Raw genomic sequence first — 22,860 nt, 5'->3', positions numbered from 1 at the left:
AGAGAGAGAGAGAGAGAGAGAGAGAGAGAGAAATATGAGGCCAATATATGACACACTGCATGAAAAACAAAATGTGATAAATAAAGAGTAACGATGACAAATTGCTGCTGGATTTAGTTTGAGGATAACAAATAAATCCCATATTGTGAAACGAAGTGATACACAATCAATAATATAGCATATCTCTGCCTGCAGCACAGTGAACACTTGGTATGGTAGGACGGTATCTGATCTATTACAATATGAGTTATGGAACCAACGTTCAGAAGTAAAGACTTCAGGAAGTTTCAGAACTTTAAATCACATTTCAACATAAACAATACTTATCATACGGCTTAAAAATCATATGATAGAACAAAATACTCATCTTGAGTAATAACTCAATCAGTACAATTACATATCCAGTGACAAATTGTGAATCACTGAATTACATGGTAAAGGGTACTTTTTAGAGTAAGAAGTTTTCATGTTCCTTTCCACCACTCATGGATCGAGTCTGGGAGGAATAACTGCTTGTATGCTTTATTAGTATTATCTGCACAATATTGCCACGAATTGTGGTGAGTGTGCAGTGTATTGATTAGCATCTCTGGCTGGCATGCTGCAGTTCAAACCCGACAACCAACAATTCCTTCTCATTTAGTATTTATCAGTTCTGGGAGGTTCTTGAAATATCTTAGCTTTGCAGTATTTGTATATTCAGAAATATCTGATGTACGTATAAATTGTGGAATATTTGATGTTTGTAAAAATAGCTGCACACATTGTCCAGGAAATCAGTTTTGTTCTAGGTTTATGTTGGTGATCTTAATATGTGTGCTTTCAGTGCTAAGTGTTTTATTCCACTGACAACCCTGCTTTCGAATTTGGATTTGATTCTGATTACGACATGAGACCGTTTGGTGGAGACGTCAGATATTTCAAAACATTTACATCACCTTTGCTCCAATTAGGCAACACAGCAAGTGGGATGACATGATACATCTGGCAAAAGAATTCCTTTACTGGGATGGCAGCCCAGCAGTGATTTGAGACCAATGAAGAGAACCTTAACAGCTAGGACAGAGCCCAGCACAAAGTGAAGAAAATGTTCGGCAACACTAGCAGTGAGTCCACTTAGCAGAAGAACAACTGGGTGTAGAGCCCGAAGTCATGAACAAACAACACAGTTGAACATACAGAATGTTCTGGCCCTCTGTCATACCATAAATTCAAATGCGACAGAAGCCAACAAAACCTCATACTTGATGTAGGGAATGACAGAAGCCAGATACCAAGTTGTTCTTGTAAATGACGTCACAGTGACATCACAATTCCTCAAGTGATTCCAGCAAATTGAGGAAACACAACAGAAAATAGTCAGATGAAAGCGATATGACCAACTGCCAAATGTATTTCCCTATAGCAGTCGTGAAAGACCACACTCATTCGGTCTCTCTCTCTCATGCCACAGAGTAATCGAAGAGATACAGTAGTGTATGGCAGCCAGACATATCAGACTGATTACACAAGAGAGAGAGCAGCAATGAATGTTGAACTCATATGGCAGAAGGTAACAGATTATGTCGAAGAAGAGGTTTATTGATCTTTGGTAACAGTCTCCACCGTCGGTTGAAATTCCTTGAAGAATGGACTCGACCAACTGAGACCCATGCCACTGCTGTCAAAACACAGCATCCAAGCAACATAGGCACAAACACACAACACCACCAAGTACAACATCCTGCAGATGATCAGACATAGTCAACTTTAGACAATATAGTCAACCTGTAGGTTGTAACTTATCTCCAAACCCTGAATGAGGTCTCTGCTCAACAAGCCATCCAGTGCCATACAGAAGTACCTAGCACTCACCTTGCTGTCAAATTCAGGAAAACTGGGCAAGGCTGCTACAGATGAAAATCCTCCATGGACAGGATTTACCAAGATGGCAGGAAATTTCACTGATGTCATCACTGACAGCCAACCGGTCAAGTTACTAGTCACACTCGTGGGCTTATTTTTCTGTAACATTGCCAGCTAAAAAAGGCTATGTCCTATGATATGAAAGTGACAGTGCTGAACATTGCAAATGGAAAATATGTACGGCTGATAGAAACATGTATTGCAACAATAACTATCACCTACTGCATCGATTTAACGGAATATACTCACGAATTTATTCTTAGATGGGGCACAGCTTGCAGTGACAGACTGCTCCAAGTTGATGAAGCTATTCCAGCAAACACACATAACAAGCATTGCTCTGGGTGGTGGTTTGCCATGGAAGACAATCTTATCCCATGGTCTTCAACAAAACTAGTTTCTGTCATCAATTGAGATGCTCTGTTAAACTGTGCAAAGGTTTTGTCAGGTGCAAAATGCTACTACTATATACAATGCAGGGCAGGAAGCTACTATTGAACTGCCCACAGGACCTGACGTGATCAACTAACAATGTCAGTGTGTGATAGCCATACTGCATCAATTTTTCATGTTTCCACATCTGGAGAGGAGGAAAGACAGACCAAGTGACCCATGGCAAAACATATCAACATTGTGCATCATTAGCAGCCCTCATATACTGTGCCATTGGCTGAACAACACACAATCTAGGAGGAAGTGGAAGAAATGCTACAAGATGACATCACTGGACCTTTGGAGAGGCCTTGATCCTCTCCTCTGATGAGACCCTAGAGTGCTTGAAAGGGCCCAGTATGTCTCAACTTTGGACATGTAGACAGGCCACTGGCAATCACAGGTTCATGAGGCAGACTGGAAAAATACTGCCTGAATAACTCCTGAAAGCCTCTATTGAGAGTAAAATTATGCTACATGAACTGCAGAACACTCCAGCCACCTTCGATCATATGATGGAAACCTGCTCTGATGCACTAAATGGTCAATGTGTCTCTGCCTTCTGGATGACACTTTCAATTTATCAAAGACATTTGGAGAACATCTAAGCTGCCTGATAACCATGTTGTATCATGTCCAGACTGCAGGCCTCTGCCCGAATTCAAAGTAGTGCCTTATTGTTGTCCAAGAAATAAAAATTTTGGAGCACCTAGTAAATGACAACAGCGTCCATCTTGATCCTCAGAAAGTAAGAAAAGTCACTGATTTTCTGACTCCTTAGCACATTCCTGACGTGAGAAGTTTTCTCGGAGTGTGCTTGTATTACAAGCAATTCATAAAGGGCTTCTGGATGAAGGCACATCCCTTGCAAGAACTAATGCAAGGAGGTGCCAAATTTTCCTGAGAATAGGTGCAGCACAGATCTTTCCTTGTCTATAAAGAGGCACTAGCACTGTATGACAAGAATGCCATGACAGAACTAGTGGCTTTGAAATAGGGGCAGTTGTGATACAAATTCAGGAAGGTGGCTGGAAAAGTAATAGCTTACACTTCCAGAGCAGAGTACTCTCGAGATCCAAGATGAACTACTCTACAACTGCATGAGTATCTTGCAATTGTTTGGAACGTCAACAATTTCCGGCTGTATTTATTTGGCAAACCATTCACCATTGTGAGGACTGATCATTCTCTATTCTGGGTGACTAGCTTGTAGGACCTGTCAGGTTGATTGGTGAGATGGAAACTGAGGCTTGAGGAGTACAATGTCACAGTGATATACAAAACGGACACAAACACAAGGATGTCAACTGGCTTTCATAAAATCCTTTACTAGAAAACAGCGGCATGGACAAATTCTCTATCATCTCCACATCAAATGACATTGCTGCTGAACCAAGGAAAGATCTGGCATTGTTGAAAACCAAATAAGCCTTGAAAGAGGAGGAACTGATCGAAGGAGAAATCCAATTAATAAATGGCTCTCTTTATAAGAGGAACTATGATCCAATGCGGTGGAAATGGTTGCTCATCATCCCCACTAATCTATGGCAATCTAACCTGAAGTATTTCCATGACTCTCGAACACTTGGTCACCTGGGATTCATGAAAGCTTTAGTCAGAATCAGACACAGGTATCACTGGTCAGGTGCGCACCAATCCATTTGACACTATGGAAGCCACTGTGAGGAATACCAGTGATGGAAGTAAGTGCCTCATTTACCTCCAGGGTCTTGGGTACAAATCCTGCCTGCAGCACTTCCCTTCCACCAAACTGGACCTCTTTGGGTGCTTCTTGAAGCCAACAAATGAGAATCAATGGATGACCAATGCTGTGTCAACTACAAAGCTCCAAAAACTGTGAAGTTACTTGTAGAAGAAATAATTTTGAAGCACGGAGGAACATACGTGATGATCTCTGATTGTGGGAAAGTTTTCCATTCAAGATCAGTATCACAGAATTTCATGTTGTAATATTATCCACAAGATGAAAGCTGCCTACCACCCACAAATGAATGGCCTCACAGTACACTTTAATAAGACTTTAGCAGACACAGTCTCAATGTATGGTGATATAGAACAGAGAGACTGGGATAGAGTACTTCCTGTCATGACATCTGCACACAAAAAAGTGAAGCAAGATGCTGCATGCTTCACACCGTTCTTCATACTCCACAGTTGTAAGGCCAAAACAACAATGTGTACACTATTCCTGCTTCAAACAGATGACAATCAGGTTGGTGGTGTGAAACACCTCAACAGCAGAGCTGAAGAAGCAAGTTAGTTGGTTCATATACAGACCCTGGATACCCAGGGTAAACACTAGGAGTGCTGTAGTAAGTGAGATACAAACCAGAAGACTTGGTATGGATTTCTACTCCTGTATGGAAAGCGTAACTACTGTAAAAATTACTAAAGCACTACTTTGAGCTACGTCGTATCCTTCATCACTTGTCGGATGTTACATACAAAGTCTAAGATTATGAACCTTCATCAGAAAGACAAAATCACACAGACACATCATCCACATCATCCGTATGACATGCTACTACAGTCCAGAGGCGTAAATTGATAATGAGAGGATCAAAGAAACTGACGACCCATTCAATGATTGCGAAGCTTTGACAGTAAACAGGATGGATGTAACAACATGACCAGAACATAAGGATCCGTCAGTGCCACCATACAGATGACCATTGACAAAATCTAGATTCAGGGGACTGTAGTTGGCTCCAATGAGAACTTCTGAAACAGCAGGTCACTGCTTCGGAGAAAATGAAGAATTTTACTAATAAATAACTGAAGGCTGATAGGAAAGACATCTTTGTATTTGAAATTATTTGTATTCCATTTTAATCTAGATTTTTTTTAACTAATGGCAACAACACAATGGTTTGGTAATAATTTATTAATTTTTTTACCTCCTTTTTGTGAAATGGCTTGATGACAGCATGGAATACATAAGATTTTGTAGTTATTATGTTACATTTCTCTTTGTTCCATAAATCCATAATGAGGAGATCCTCTCAAGAATGTAAAACATGTCATAAAATGAGAATACATAATACATATTTACAAATAAAAGGGAGATGCTAATGTCTCTTTCATATATCGTAAATCAAATGGTCCTCATGGAAGTAGAAAAAGTAAAAAAATTCTTGAACATACTTTCACTTAAGTTGTAATAACAAAGTAATCGTAAAACATGTAAATGGAGAAAATCATACTGTGATACATATTTTCATTTATTTCATTACTGCACTGAAAATTTGCAGAGGTCAGATTTTACATAATAGCTTACCCACATTATTTGCTGTTATTAATAGCATATACATATCAACCGCTTTTACTAATAAAATCACCAGTGGAGGGAATGGAGCAGGTCACCAATAAACCCTTTAGGTTCTTCTTAAAAATAATTTTAGAAACAGGTGCTGGCAAGCTACTGAAAATCTGTATTCCTGAATAACGGGCCAAAGAAAGTGACTTTGAATCTTTATGAAGATTATCTTTATTTCTAGTATTTATTCTATGAACTGAGCTGGTGTTTTGAAAAAGTAATATTATTTATGACAAATTTCATTAAGCAGTAATTATACTGGGAAGAGGAACACTAGTATCCAAAAGTTAAGCATTATCACAAAGCATGCAAATGGAAAGAGTAATGGTTAGGAGACAACCAACATCAAGGTAAATATTTACAAATGAACCCATTTGTTCATTCTGTATAGGAAAGTAATACTGTCACAAACAGTGCACGAGACCTCTCATTTCTATCTGTTCTTGTCTGTTCATAGCAAGGAGGGTGTAATCTCTTGGTTAAGTTGACAATGTAATAATACCACAAAGAGGACCTTTTGACCTTGTTTTGAAAAGGTGGAGTACTCAGCCGCCTGGAAGCAGGTGCGACACTGACTGAAGTCTCAGTATTCTTGGATGTGCCACAGTGTCATTTCAAGGCTTTGGCGACGGTTTTGAGAAACAGGAGATGTTTGTCGTAGGCCAGTATAAGGTCAACCAAGAATAACTACCACACAGCACGACCGATATCAAGCCGTAACTGCCCAACGAAATAGGAGTACATGTGCAAGACAGTTAGCAGAAAAGCTTGCAGCAGTTTCCTGACAACTGTGCATTGGATGCTAAAAACAAAAGCACTGTTTGCTAGACATCCGGCCGTGTGCATCCCACTAACTCCAGCACTGAGAAGGCAACATCAATATTGGACCAGGAATGAATGGAAGTATGTGCCCTTCACAGAGGAATCACACTTCAGTTTGCAAAATGATTGACATTGCACAGTACTCTGGAGAGAACACGTTAGCTGATACAACCTCAGGGAAATTGTGGAAAGAGACCGGTTTGGTGGTGATGGCATCACGGTGTGGGGAGGCATCATGTTGCAAGGGCGCACGGAGCTGCCCATCTTCGTTGGTGGTCAGAGGAACACTTAAAATCTCAGAAGTACAGACTGAGGCACTGCTACCGTATGTTTTCCTTTTCAGAGGTGCAGTTGGTCCAGATTTCCTCTTTATGGATGATAACCCCCATCTGCATCGAGTTGCTCTAGCAGATCAATTTCTTAAAGGTGAAGGTATCTCTTGCACGGACTGGCCAGCGTGATCCTCGGATATGAATCCTATACAACGTGCCTCTGATGCATTAGGGAGGCTAATAGCATCCCGTCAGCGTCCACCAAGGACACTTCCAGATCTCCGCACCACTCTGGCCGAGGAATGGGATCGACCGATAAGAGATCTCTCGAACCATCTCGCAGAGAGCGTGCCACGTCGCTGTGCGGCATGTGTGACTGTTAGGGGTAGCCCCATTCCCTATTAACAGCTTCATTTGTTGTGGAATAAATTTCCCAATTGTGTCATTTTCTTATAAACGTGTATTTTAGCTGTAAGAACTTTTCTAACATTATGTTTCGGGCACCACTGTATGCCAAATATTTGACGGAGTTCTATTTTCGTGGTTATGTTTAACTTCTGGAGACTAGTGGAGTTTGTATCTGCAGTTCCTTGAACAGGCCTGTGTAGGACGTTTTTGAGTTCGAACAACAAATCACTCTTATTACACGCTTTTGGGCTCTGAAAAATTTTGCTTGACTTCATGAGTATTTGGTTTCCAGCTAAGGCAAAGAGAAACGGAAGCGAATAACAAGAAGGAGGTGATGTAAAGAGGGGGCCGAGAGAGTGATTTGGTACATCCAGGAAGCACGGCGAAGAGTTCGGGAGCAAGTTTGCGCGCGCCGCGCCGAATGACGGCGGTTGCCACGGCTGCGCCGGCGCCTGTTCTGGCCTGCGGAGAAATCGGCGGCTCGCGAGCCTCCAGCCTCGCTTTCCGACACGGCCAATTCACAAGTGTGGCGCTGCTCTTCCCAGCCCACGTGCCTGCCCAACACGTAACAGTTCCGACGATAATCCCGCAAGACAGGTACGTGCCGAGTAAAACTGTGAGGGACGGGAAAAACCCACCGTGGATCAACAACAAAGTTAGGAAACTACTGCGAAAGCAAAGAGAGCTTCACCGCAGATTTAAACGCAGCCAAAACCTCTCAGGCAAACAGAAGCTAAACGATGTCAACATTAGCGTAAGGAGGGCTATGCCTGAAGCATTCAGTGAATTCGAAAGTAAATTTCTATGTACCGACTTGACAGAAAATCCTAGGAAGTTCTGGTCTTACTTTAAATCAGTAAGTGGATCGAAACAGCATATACAGACACTCTGGGATGACAATGGCATTGAAACAGAGGATGACACGCGTAAAGCTGAAATACTAAACACCTTTTTCCAAAGCTGTTTCACAGAGGAAGACCTTCTCTAAATCCTCGCATGAACGAAAAAATGGCTGACATCGAAATAAGGGTCCAACGAATAGAAAAGCAACCGAAATCACTCAACAGAGGAAAGTCCACTGGACCTGACGGGATACCAATTCGATTCTACACAGAGTACGCGATTCCCTTTTAACAGCCGTGTACCGCAAGTCTCTAGAGGAAAAGACGGTTGCGAATGGTTGGAAAAGAAGACAGGTAGTTCCAGTTTTCAAGAAGGGTCGTCGAGCACATGCGCACAACTATAGGCCTACATATCTGACATCGATATTTTGTAGAATTTTAGAACATGTTTTTTGCTCGCGTATCATGTCATTTCTGGGAACCCAGAATCTACTCTGTAGGAATCAACATGGATTCCGGAAACAGCAATCGTGTGAGACCCAACTTGCTTTATTTGTTCATGAGACTCAGAAAATATTAGATACAGGCTCCAAGGTAGATGCCATTTTCCTCGACTTCCGGGAGGCGTTCGATACAGTTCCGCACTGTCGCCTGATAAAGTAAGAGCCTACGGAATATCAGACCAGCTGTGTGGCTGGATTCAAGAGTTTTTAGCAAACAGAACACAGCATGTTGTTCTCAATGGAGAGACGTCTACAGACGTTAAATTAACCTCTGGCGTGCCACAGGGGAGTGTTATGGGACCATTGCTCTTCACAATATATATAAATGACCTAGTAGATAGTGTCGGAAGTTCCACGCGGCTTTTCGCGGATGATTCTGTAGTATACAGAGAAGTTGCAGCATTAGAAAATTGCAGCGAAATGCAGGAAGATCTGGAGCGGATAGGCACTTGGTGCAGGGAGTGGCAATTGACCCTTAACGTAGACAAATGTAATGTATTACGAATACATAGAAAGAAGGATCCTTTATTATATGATTACATGATAGCGGAACAAACACTGGTAGCAGTTACTTCTGTAAAATATCTGGGAGTATGCGTACGACACGATTTGAAGTGGAATGATAATATAAAATTAATTGTTGGTAAGGCGGGTGCCAGGTTGAGATTCATTGGGAGAGTCCTTAGAAAATGTAGTCCATCAACAAAGGAGGTGGCTTACAAAACACTCGTTCGACCTATACTTGAGCATTGCTTATCATTGTGGGATCCGTACCAGATCGGATTGACAGAGGAGATAGAGAAGATCCAAAGAAGAGCGGCGCGTTTTCTCACCGGGTTATTTAGTAAGCGTGATAGCGTTACGGAGATGTTTAGCAAACTCAAGTGGCAGATTCTGCAAGAGAGGTGCTCTGCATAGCGGTGTAGCTTGCTGTCCATCTTTCGAGAGGGTGCGTTTCTGGATGAGGTATCGAATATATTGCTTCCCCCTACTTATACCTCCCGAGGAGACCACGAATGTAAAATTAGAGAGATTCGAGCGCGCACGGAGGTTTTCCGGCAGTCGTTCTTCCCGCGAACCATGCACGACTAGAACAGGAAAGGGAGGTAATGACAGTGGCACGTAAAGTGCCCTCCGCCACACACCGTTGGGTGGCTTGCGGAGTATAAATGTAGATGTAGAAGGTAGCAGCGCACACATCCGCCCCCTAAGCATTGTCTTCCAAGCCCTTCTAAACTTAGTCACACATTATGTTCTAACTACGGTCAACAGAAAAAGAAGAGGAACAATAAAAACGTGGGCAAAGTACAGTACATATAGTAATACAGAGGTTGGACGAGAACATGGAAACACCGCTACAAATGCAGGTGCTAGCCAAGCCTGCAGGTTGCGCTGTTTTATTTGACCACTAACGGCACCTGCGCATTGTCCTCGACATGTTGTAAGTGTCAGTTGTGAGGAAAGTGTTCTGTGTAGTTGTGAGTACATTATGCCGGAGTTAAGTGAAGTCGAACTTCGGAAAATTTTTCGTATGGTGGGTCTTCCGTAGCCAAGGGAACCTGTGTTGTTCATTTCAAGAGCCACACGCCGCATCGATGATTTATACCACATACATGGATAGCGGGATAACATCATCCGGTAGATCACAACGCAGACGAAAGTGCACTTTCAGTGATCGTGACGGACGGTCATTCAAGAGGACTGTGAGGACGAAAGCTGCAGAACGCTATGTCGCACTCGCGAACCCTGTCAACACCAAAAGAACACGAAGAGATCTCCATTAGCTGAGAATTCCAGGACGAGCCGGAATTCTCGAACACCATGTCAGTGATGCAAACGTCTGTAACCGGAAACCGTGTTGCAGAAGCCACAAGACCTGGACTATGGAGCAATGGATGAGTCTTGTCTCATATTGTTTCTAACTTCTGGCCGAGTTGCGTCCCCATGGTTAAATTTGGCAGGAGTTCGGTGATTATTTGCACAGCCATATCGTGATATTCCATGGGCCCCTTGGGTACTCTGCAAAATCGCCCCACTGTCAAGGATCATGTGACTATTCCGACAGAACCGGTCCACCCCGTGGTACAACGCTTGTTTCTGAATGGTGATTCTACATCCACATCTACATTTATAATTCGCAAGCGACTCAACGGTGCGTGGCGGAGGGCACTTTACGTGCATTGTCATTACCTCCCTTTCCTGTTCCAGTCGCGTATGGTTCGCGGGAAGAACGACTGCCAGAAAGCCTCCGTGCGCGCTCGAATCTCTCTAATTTTACATCCGTGATCTCCTCGGGAGGTATAAGTAGGGGGAAGCAATATATTCGATGCCTCATCCAGAAACGCACCCTCTCGAAACCTTGACAGCAAACTACACCACGATGTAGAGCGCCTCTCTTGCAGAATCTGCCACTTGAGTTTGCTAAACACCTCCGTAACGCTATCACGCTTATCAGATAACCCTGTGACGAAACGCGCCGCTCTTCCTTGGATCTTCTCTATCTCCTCTGTCAACCCGACCTGGTACGGATCCCACACTGATGAGCAATACTCAAGTATAGGTCGAGTGTTTTGTAAGCCACCTCCTTTGTTGATGGACTACATTTTCTAAGGACTCTCCCAATGAATCTCAACCTGGCACCCGCCTTGCTAACAATGTTATATGATCATTCCACTTCAAATAGTTCCGTACAAATACTCCCAGATATTTTACAGAAGTAACTGCTACCAGTGTTTGGTCCACTATCACATAATCATACAATAAAGGAGCCTTCTTTCTATGTATTCGCAATACATTACATTTGTCTATGTTAAGGGTCAGTTGCCACTCGCTGTACCAAGTGCCTATCCGCTGCAGATCTTCCTGCATTTCGCTGCAATTTTCTAATGCTGCAACTTCTCTGTATATTACAGCATTATCCTCGAAAAGCCGCATGGAACTTCCGACACTATCTACTAGGTCATTTATATAGGGTGTTACAAAAAGGTACGGCCAAACTTTCAGAAAACATTCCTCACACACAAATAAAGAAAAGATGTTATGTGGACATGTGTCCGGAAACGCTTACTTTCCATTCGCATCTTCCCTGAACACCAGATCGCAATATTATTGAGGCTTTGTGGTCTACTTTGGAGAGGAGGATGCGTGACCGTTATCTACCTCCATCTTGGTTACATGAGCCTACCACTATTTTCCTCGAAGAATTGTATAAGATTTCCTCGAAAACCACACATAACATGATATCTATCTATTCCGAGACGATTGGAAGCTGTTTTCAATGCCAACGGGTTTTCTCCACCATATTAACCATGGTAACGTGTTGTGTTTGCTGACATCCAAGCCGAGAATTCTACAGCAAATGTGATATTAAGTGACCGTCTCATACAAGCGGGACTGATATTCTGATGATAGTCAACACACTGAAACGCGTAAGGTATGAGAAATAAATGATTGTTTGGAAAGAAGGAAATTGTCACATTGGAAACCACCATGATTGATTGTTTTGAAGCTATTTTATTATCCCGTATAATCACATCTACTTCTAACGAAATGACCAACTTCGACAGCCATCGGTCATCTTCATATTATAAAACACGGGCCATGGTTCCGTCCCACTACGTTGATGATTTTTTGACTGATACTTCATCGCAGTTTCATGTCTTCTGTCGTCACAATACCCCCGATAACCATGATAGTTTTGCAGTGATTCTTTGTTATTGACCTCTTCATAAAAGCAGTCAGGAGAGTTACGTAAATCACACGAAACACACCCAACCTTACACGACAATTACAAGAACCATGTATTGGAATTTCTTCACGAAAAGAAATACCACCGCAATTTCATCTTTTATGGTTCACTTCCACCTCCACTCCGAGACTACATAAAGAGAAGAGACAAGGAAAACTGTTCAGACGTTTGCCTATTTTGTAACAATGTTCCAGTGCACAGAAATGTTGTCAAGGATGCAGCGAAAAACTGTACGTTGCAGCATCCATGCTGCAGCACAGATTCGGCGCCCAACAACTGAAAATCCTTCGTGAATGAAACCTTCTGAACAACGATCGTGTGTGAAGTGCTGCTCCAATACTGATTTGCACAAACGCTTGCACAACATTTATTCACTGATATTCGAACTCTTAACTCAAAGGCGTGAAAATTCTATTGAAGCAGAATGAAATTGCTGTAAAAAATGACTGTGAGGGTTTCTTTTTTAACCCTCTCAAAAACAAAGGTAGGGTCTTCTTGGAACTTGGCAGTCTTACGGAGAAATATTTACGGCAATCACAAGAACAAACAAATGAAACAGTTTTCTGTGTCACGCACTTACACCTATCAGTGTGTCACAGAAGCAAATGCAAAATGGAAAATTACATACTACCAGTCGTTAGTGATGAGGACGTATAATATGTAATTTTCCATATAAAGTGGTGATGTGGGCCAATGGAACGCGGAGAATAAATGAATTAATGAGGTAGGTAGTATTTATATTCCACTTTCAGTCACAGTTAGTTACGTGTTCCACATTTCATATGAACGATTATTTTATCGAAATAATGGGGCACGAGTTAGTTTACGGAATGTGTATATAAGATTATTGTTAGCATTAATGGACACATTACTTTTAGTTCTACTCATGCAACCAAATTTAAAATTCAATTTTTAAGTTTTTTCCCGTATGCTTCCATTACGGACTAAATGAGTATTTATAAGCGTAAGAAATATTTGGATGTAGCGAGAATACCAAAAAAGCTTACAGATGTCTGGAGATGCTGAATCGCTCAGCGTGGCCGTGCAGACTTTTTTTTTCCCCTGACTCAATCTACTTTCACAGCAATGTTGTTTTCTTATGTTCACCAACCAAAAATCGAATTCGACACACTTCAGCAGCAGCGTGTAGCACACGCTTTTACCCTGATTAAGCTGTCGATTTGTCGACTTCCAGAGACATTGGAAGTTATTTAGCTTCACTACCATACAGTAGCAGTGTGAAGCCCACGGCTACTGACACGAGCAGTGACCGAGACCTGCACAGCCCACACCCCTTTCAGTAACACCACGAATTTGCTTGGTAAGACTGAGTTCTGGCGATGTCTGAAGACAATCTAGTGTCCCGCCCCCTCCCCCTGCCATTGTGTTAAGTGTTCGTCTAACTAATACGACACTTCAAAGACCTATGGACTGACTTGCTGAACGTACAAGTCTCCAACACATCGCTGAAGACGAATAAACTGATGCGTATGATCTATCAGCCCATTTTTTCGTTTAAATCTGTCGTACGACCACGTGGGACTGCCATAGGGCCCGAAAACAGACCACGTAAACATTCTTCATATACGAATACCTCCACTTGTCTGACATAAATACTTATTTTGAACAAGTTTGTACTAAACAAAGTAATCGCGTTTCCGTTACAAAGCAGAAAGTACGACTCATTGACTCCTAGACAGTGTGCAGTCCGCCCCGACAGCTGAGTGGTCAGCGTGACGGATGACGTCCTACGGGCCCGGGTTCGATTCTCCACTCAGGGACTGGGTGTTGCGCTACCTCCATCATCAATTCAAGTCCATCCGGCGCGCAGGTCGCCCAATGTGGCATCGAATGTAATAAGCCCTGCACCAAGGCGGCCGGACCTGCTCCGCAAGGAGCCTTCCGGCCAATGACGACAAACGCTCACTTCCACACTGGTGTGCAAAACTTACGCACAAATGTAACTTTCGCATGAAAAGTCAATGGCAAGTAACACAGCTCGATGAAACTTGGACCATAAGTAGAGGGAACTGCTACAGTATAGTACAGAAAGTAACTGGAAGAAATACGCAGTCACACGAACAGAAATGACACTTCTGTTCAAATACAAAAATTAAATAGATTTATGATGGTCCCCTGGACATTACAAAAGGGAAAACATGGCACTTAATAGGGTGTGTAATCACCATAGATGGCAGTGCATACTCTGCAACGTGCTTCTATGTTGGCCATACGGTTGTGAGCAGTTCTTGCGGCAGGACGTTTCATTCCCCCCATCAGCGCGGTTGACAACTGCAGGATGGTCGCTGGGGCATTTGGACGCGCTGAAATACGTCTCCCCATCCTAACCCAAACGTTCTTGACGGGATTTACTTCGGAAGGGGGGGGTGTATATGACGTGCATCTCAAGGGGGGGGCATACTGAACACCTATGAAAAGGTATAAAAAAGCTCTGAGTTTCCCGTTCATCAAAAAACAAAATTCATTGCACATTTTTATTAGTTTCAGAAATATAGACATACAAAATCGGATCATTCTTTTTGGTACACCCTACACTGTAGTAGTTATTTCTGTTTATGGCTGCGGCCGGTCAAGCTAATGATAGTCGTGCGATGAGCGGTGAATCGAACGCACACAGGCTTAGAAAAATTCTGTAAGATTACTAAGTTGCAGGAGTTTGATATATTCCGGTTGGTGTGGGGCTTTCGAGTGTTGCTGGGCTCTGAAATATTTTAGACTGTTACTGGATTTGAATTATTTATGACAGTTGTGAACTGAGTAAAGCAGGCACGCGGGGAATATAACTTTCTAGTTTGTAGGCTGCTCTGGACTTACAAATATTTCGGACGAAGTTTGGACCTTGCATACATTTATGTGAAGCGGGAATTGACAACAAACAGTACTTACGTTCGTTTAACAGAGGCTATCGAAACTAAGTGGGATTCGCACTGGGTTACTATGCAGAGAAAGTAATAAATGCAGTCATCGGTTTTAATTAACTGTTTCATTTAAAGATCGGTGTCACTACATTTTAAATCGCTATACCGATTGTTGATTACCTTATTAGATTTCGGTGGACGTAACGGTGAAAGCGCACTCCCTCTTCTCTTAATTACAGCCGTATTTATTATCCTGTAAGTCCCATAACGAAAAGAGCTATAAGGTCACAGTACCCTGAGCAAGGAGACGGCTCTAGATGATACGGTTTCTCATGTGACGAGCCCAGCACGTAACTGAATGTACCACAGAGTTATGGTCGGTCTGTTCGCCGTCACAGTCTGAGCGCGGAATGGTGCATCTGTCGTCCAGGTTTCCCGACCTGAGCATTTGACCTCAAGATGACGATTTTAGGTGAATGGAAGTGCTCCAAGCTCGACCAATCTCGGTAAGCTGTGAGCGGCGGTTGATCGGTCACGGACCAGAAACGTCACCCAACGTTTTTGGTGTTTCGTAGAGTCCACGCCACGATGTATCGCCGCCGTCAACAAGGCGCTACTGGGTGCAACACTTTAGTAGGCTGGTGTCTCATATCTAAACGCATGTATAATATTTGTGGAATTCCAACACAGCCTTGGCAGAAGGACCAGGAATTTCATTTAATATCTTCAATATTCTCTCTTAATTGCCTTCACATTTGAGTTTCGAACGTATTTGTTCACTTTCAGACATTACTTTAGCGTATGTCGGCGTTATTCGACATAACGGAGAAGAAAATAAATAATCTAAGATTTGTGTCAACATCGAACTCAAGCTAAAGCGTTTGCTGTGCGGAAAAACATCGCCATATGCTAAGGTAATGATCTGAAAATGAACAAATATGTTCGAAACTAATCAGCATTTACTCAAATGCGAAAGCAACTAAGACAGAAAACCAAATAAACAGTGAAGTTCTTCATATTCGTTCTCGGGAGCTAAAAAAATTAGTGTTAACGGGAGTTAATGGGTAAGACTGAATCTTTCTTGCTCCCCGGTATTTTCTGCAGTGTAGCAAATAAGTAATCGAAATAGTTTTTGTATTTCAAATTTTCTTTGTAGCAAACTTATACTTTTATTGTTTAGGCTGGATATGCGAAACACACACTGGAATTCCTCAAACTAATCTGAGATTAAATTTACGAAACAATTATTATTGACAGTTAAATGAAGGTAATATTAATGTTGATTCAGTGGATGTACTCGAGTTACTGGGACAAAAGTGGCACCGTGCGTTTTTTGTCATCAGTAAATGCGCCAGATTCACAAATTAAGTTCCAAACCTCAGCGCGGCCCCTTTTGGCGTGAAGATATGTCACATTGCAGACAGCGACCCATCCGCCGAATGGAAACGATAGGTAGCCCACCCCACTTGGTGCTATTCGAGTGGAGTGGACTGTGTGTTGACGACTATTTTATTGGCATTGTTTCAGCCTTTTTCCACTTTTCATTTAATACCCATACTTTGCAATATGAACACAATACCGCGCTTTTTTGCCCTCGCACTCTTTAGAATAAACGCAAGGTTCTGAAACTCACTTGCTACTTCCCTCATAGGCAGGAGGAAGGCAACAGCAAACTGTTTCCACTACGATTTTGCAAGGAAAGCAGTGCTAGATACCTATCCATCCTCCCTTCCTCTCTCTTCCACTGTATCCAAAGCCAGGCATTGATTACGGGCCCGACGATGACTTCTTACTTATTTATAATAGTTGGATAATGTTTCGTGTGATTGTGTATGCTGTTAGGTACCACAAGTGCAGTTCTATGTCCCTGAAGATATTATGTGCTGCGTGAATGGTCGAACTTTGTGAACTCATGAATAGTAAGAGGATGCAGAGGAACTGCCCCTAGGCAGCCGTGTCCCTTGCTTTACACTCCGACGACGACGACATCGACGACATTAATATCGGAGGATAACTGAAGATGAGTCCAATGCGTTAACTGTGCCACGCTGAAATCAAAGAGGTCACGTTTTCCTTCCTACAAACGGACAACGTAAATACTGGTGTAGCCCAATCGGTTTGCGGACCCTGCGATTATCGTCACCGCGAGGGCATTTGTGGCTGATACAGAAAGAGCGACTGAAGTGTAGGAAAGCTATTGAAGTTAATTTATACAGACAAGGCTACTGAACCCGATAAGATACACATGTTCTATATCGATAAGGTGATGTAACTTGGCACTACGCTATCAGTCGTTTAATGATGTTCGCTGAACTGTCGGCGTTTCTAACGCACGCAGCCCGTTCTAGTTTACAGGAAAATTATAGCTGCGTCAACCTATTGAACTATCTCGATAATCTTGTACATTCCGCAAAACGCGGGAGCGCAGAATACAGTTCACCCTGAGTTAGAAGGGTGTAAATGCGAATAGCGAACAGCGGTGTTCAGGATCATATATTTCTCGGCTACCACAAAGCGTTTGATGAAGTTATACTCTGCCACTTAATAAACGAAACACGTGCCGATGATGTACTGGACCAGATATACGACTAAACTGTTGACTTTCAGGCAAACAGAAATCAAAACGCCGTCCTCAATAGGGTGACGGCAGAAGTGAAAGCGGCGTTACACGTGTCTGAAGGAGGAAAGACAGTTCGTGGTCGACTTCCAGAGCGCAAAATGGCATTCAAACGATTTACTTGGTCCACAGACGGTACTTCGACTTTGCAGTGTTGAGACGAAGAACTCGTAGAAAATCAAACTCAAATGTGAAGGAGGTTACTCTGTCTGCTATCAAGCTACATTAGGGAGAGAACGGCAAGATTTGCCTCACAAATTTCAACACAAGGCTATATAAGAAAGAGGACATGCATTACTGAAAAGATTACAGAAGACTGGACACTTGTATTTGTTGTAGCCTATGTCCTTCGTAGATTCACTGAGGCAACTTCATAGTAATACAGAAAGTGAATATCAGTAGAAATTTTTTAAAGAACACCAGAAGTTAGCTGCAATGACCTTCCAAATTTGAGAAAGAATATGCCAGTGCTGGACTCCATAAAGCTTACAGTCGAGTGTGGTTAAGAAAAAGACTGATATCTTAGTAGTATGTCAATATTTAGTTATCAATTACTAGTATCTTAGTAATTACTGAATTAGCTGGAATTTACTATCTCTTCGAAAGTAGTGTCAAATGAAATTCTAGTAACTGATGATACATACAGTAAAAAGCTATGCGGTTTTTAAGGTTTCTAGTTAGCATCCCTGTAAGTAAAGTCATAAAACCCGAGACTGGTTTGAACACCTAAGTGCTTAACTACGCATGGTCGTAATGGAAGAGGTATGCCTTTGCTTCTCTGATACTCCTATCTCTGACCTGACCGACCCAGTCAATTACACGGGCGGAAGGGGTGGGGGGGGGGGGGTTGGGGGGGGGGGGGAAGGGGGGCTACAGCTTAACGTGGATTTCAAACTACGAGGCAACTTGGTATTTTCACATTAACAAAAACTGCCACAAGTAAAAAAACGTGGTAAGTGACGTAACAATTCTAGGAATGACGGGGACTGAACTTGAGATTTTAGGACTAAAGTCTCGCACTTTACCGCTGAGTCATACTGGGTATATATCCAAATAAATATTGCACTGCCTGTATTATTTACTACAGTTTCCACGACTGCAATATCGATCGTATGTCATTTTCAAGTGGTACGCTAGAATCAATATAAACACTAAAGGCAGACGTTCTACCGACACAAAGCATGTCTGTTTCATAGTACATTCACGAAAAATCTCGACTGAGAATTAACAACAGATTACCACATGATGACCAAACAGCAGTAGTCAACGTTCTTCTTCTTCGTCTTCCACATTTGGTAGCTGGATGCCCTTCCTGAGGCCACGACCCCCCCCCCCCCCCCCCCCCCTCAGGAAGGAACCTATGTACTCCATCTCCTGGATCTACAGTAGATTTCATGGTCAATTTTGGTAACGTTTCCTAAGGCTGCGGCCTCAGTGGCATCGATATTGGTGGATTCCGTCGACGACGGCCATCGGCGAAAGAAGGCCGGTCTTTCCAAATGAGTACGCCAGTATGTGCGCGGTAACATTGCAGCGGATCTCATCGCCCGATCGTAAAGACTTCGGACAACAGTCGGTGAAATTCGAATAAGTTTTGTCATATCGACCGACACGATGAGAAATATGGACTGTGAGAAACTGGTAAGGTTGGCCTAAGAAGGAGTTTGTGGGAGCCTGAGGAAGAAAAATATCACAATCGGGATATAATCGGAATCTACTGACTGAAATCTCTGCTTCTTTGGAAACCACAATTAGACAAATTGCTATCGGAAATTTTAGGCACCTATTACAACGTCAAAAAATAGTTTGTTGAAATGAGTCGAGTGGCGTATTTTAAGCTTAAAATTACTGTACTGGATCTTTTTTGGGTTAGTTTGGCCTTAGCTGTTACAAATTATTATTATTACTAGAATGAGATTTTCACTCTGCAGCGGAGTGTGCGCTGATATGAAACTTCCTGGCAGATTAAAACTGTGTGCCCGACCGAGACTCGAACTTATTATTACTACTTACTGGCCTGCACATGAGGTGGTTTGCAAATGTGCTGAATGTTTCTGCGCTTTTCAGTGCTTTAGAGGTTCTGAGTATCTTATTCAGAACTTTATCTTCCATACGTGTGCCGAGTGACAATCATTGAAGGTTAATTGTCGTAGGTCTGCGTACTTCAAATACATTCAGCAAAACAGGTTGTTCGTAATCTTGCTTTTCAAGGTCACCACGAATAATCTCGTGTATGTTACAAAGTTTCTCCCTTCATCTCACATACTCGTAAAACTTGTCTGATAATTCCAGTAACTGATCGAGTTTACAGTACTCGTCACGTTATTTCGAGACAGGTATAACTCATTCAAATGCACTCGGTATTTTTTTAATAGCGAAAGCAGCATTGCAGCACTCTTCTCGAAACACAACTTACTTCATACACGGAATAGACTGTAACCTAACATAACCTAACGACCTTGATCCCGCCAAGAACTGGGGGAGGAGATCGGGTGCACTGTGACCAAACTGTCTGCCCATCTTATCGGGCGACGTCGTCTGACTACCATTATCGGTGTCACTGTGAAAGCAGCGTAAGCCTTTGCGTAGTGTGTACCTGAGGCCGGACGTGGGTACTACAAAGATGTTTGCCTAGCTGAATGTAGGAACCGCCTAAAAACCGCAACCACGCTGCCAGATCCACCAGCCCTCGTCGTTAATTCGATGCGAGTCTGGCTCGCTCCCCGTGTGCCGAAAGCGGCCGCTCTCAGCCCCCGTGCGGAACCCTGTACCGGTATGTAAATCTCTTGAAACTGCGTTCGTGGTTTCTGCAAATGTTAGTAACGAGCACTGTACTGCCAAAAAAACAGGAGGGAACCAGCTTCAACGGATTTAAATAATTTACTTTTTTCACAGAACATGAATAACTTTTGTCATTTCTCAATCCACATTTTTCACAGATGTAATGTGAAACGTATACGAGGACTGGCAAAAGCACCTGGGTTAGGGTCACGACATTCTTTACCATTCCTTCTTCATATCTTTTGTATTCTTCCTGCCTCGTGATGACTGTCCTTAGGTTAGTTAGGTTTAAGTAGTTCTAAGTTCTAGGGGACTGATGACCATAGATGTTAAGTCCCATAGTGCTCAGAGCCATTTGAACCAACCATTTGTATTCTTCCCTTCAAAATACTCCCCTCCAAGATCCTCACACCGCTCCACGCCAATTTCCCACTGCTCAAACCCGTGTTTGATGATACAGGATGAGATTTATCCAGAATTTTCTGACCAACCTGTAGCTTCTTGACGTTTACCTGTACTGCATTCCCGTCGTTGATTGTCTCGTGGATTTAGTTATCAGACTTCAATTATTTCTATCTGTCGTGCTGGACTTTTCCTTCCAGAATTTTGCCACTGTGAATTATGATGTTGATTGAAAGCATGTTCATAGTCTCCATCGCCTTTTCTTTCACGACTTCAACTATCTCAAATATTATTTCTTGTAGCGCAAATTTCACTTTCGAGAACAGAATGAAGTCACAAGAAGCAAAATCTGATGAGTAGAGGGATGTTCCAACACAGGTGTCCCCTGCTAAGCCAAAAACGACTTGCCAGGCATCAGGTTCTTGGGCAACATTTTCGAACAAACTTTACTGATCTGAAAATGTTCACCTAAATATGTCGAACTGTTTCTTTGTCAATTCTTACAATATCAGCAGCCACACGAATACTCAAATGTAATTCTTTTCGGATTAAATCGCCAATTGTTTTCGTACGTTGTTGATTTTGAGGGCGCCCTAAATGTGACTTTTCTTCAAACCCTTCTCGTCCCTGTCCGAAACGCTTAAACTACTCAAAAACATGAGCGCATGAAAGACGTTCATCACCGTTCCCTTATTTCAATAAAGAATAGGCCTCTGTGCGACAGTCTTTCCAAGCTTCACTCAAAATTTCATATTTATCTGGAGCTCTTAACAAAATTATTTTGACGGGCTGCGCATACACAGTAGGACACAAAAAAGACCATCGTCCGACTGAGGGGTCGGCAGGAGAAAGAGCAAACATTAAAGTCTGCGCGGCTCACCTTCTCCACCTACACACACACCCACACTTCCCTCTAAAAGCAGCTGTGAGAAGTGACGTCAGAATGACGTGCAAATCGATCCTACAAACGGTATACTGGTTAAGTCGTATAAAACATGCAGTATGCAGTTTCAAAGCAACGGGCCACTGACGATTTATCACAAAAATTTCACCCTTGGTACAGTTTCCCATAATTAAATGTCAATGACACATTGCCGATAAAAGCCTCCAAGAGATAGTAAAACGAACAGCACTAACGTTGAAAAGCGTATGTCTTTGGCGTAACGTAGTGGTTAAGGTCGTAGATTTGTGTCGTACTCTATTCAGTTTTTTTCATCTTAGCATTTTTAATAAAGCTGAGACTTTGTTATGCATGCAATCCAAATATCTTCTGCAATATTCGATGTTATTTACCTATAAGAATAAATGGTTCAAATGGCTCTGAGCACTATGGGACTTAACATCTGAGGTCATCAGTCCCCTAGAACTTAGAACTACGTAAACCTAACTAACCTAAGGACATCACACACATCCATGCCCGAGGCAGGATTCGAATCTGCGACCGTAGCGGTCGCGCGGTTCCAGACTGTAGCGCCTAGAACCGTACATATAAGAGCACATACTCAGGAATGAGCTGCTTCGATTTTGTGCCTCGAAAACGAAAGATGAAACTGCTCAGAGTGAAACGACCCGCAGTTAGATTTGTATTCCTGTTTGTCACTAATGTTTGCCTTTTTTTCCCAATATGTCGCCATTTCCGAGCGTGTGGTTAGGCAACAACCTAAGAAGACAGCTACGAGAAACAATAAAATTCATATTCTTACTTGTCACGAATATTCGGCTGTTTATTTCCGAGTATGCTGCGATTTCCGAAAATGTGGTTAGGCAGGAACCTAAGAGGACAGCTCGAACTGCTGCGAGTGAAATGTTTAAATGTTGTCTCTGCGATTTCACGGGCGTGTCAGTGCTCGAAATAAGCTGCTGGACACGTACATATGATCAATTCAGAGTAAGCCGACCGTGTGAATAGCGT

General features: G+C 42.6%; 1 protein-coding gene across 1 annotated transcript in view; it reads right to left on the bottom strand.

Moving 5' to 3' along the window:
• LOC126127459 (uncharacterized) overlaps positions 1-22,860 on the bottom strand; it is a 591,491-nt gene that overhangs the window by 14,277 nt on the left and 554,354 nt on the right. The gene's annotated exons all lie outside the window — the stretch shown is intronic.

The sequence above is a fragment of the Schistocerca cancellata genome, chromosome 1, assembly GCF_023864275.1.
Source record: "Schistocerca cancellata isolate TAMUIC-IGC-003103 chromosome 1, iqSchCanc2.1, whole genome shotgun sequence".
NCBI lineage: Eukaryota > Metazoa > Arthropoda > Insecta > Orthoptera > Acrididae > Schistocerca > Schistocerca cancellata.
Note: the sequence above shows the minus strand (reverse complement) of the source record. Positions and strands in the feature narration are given on the sequence as shown.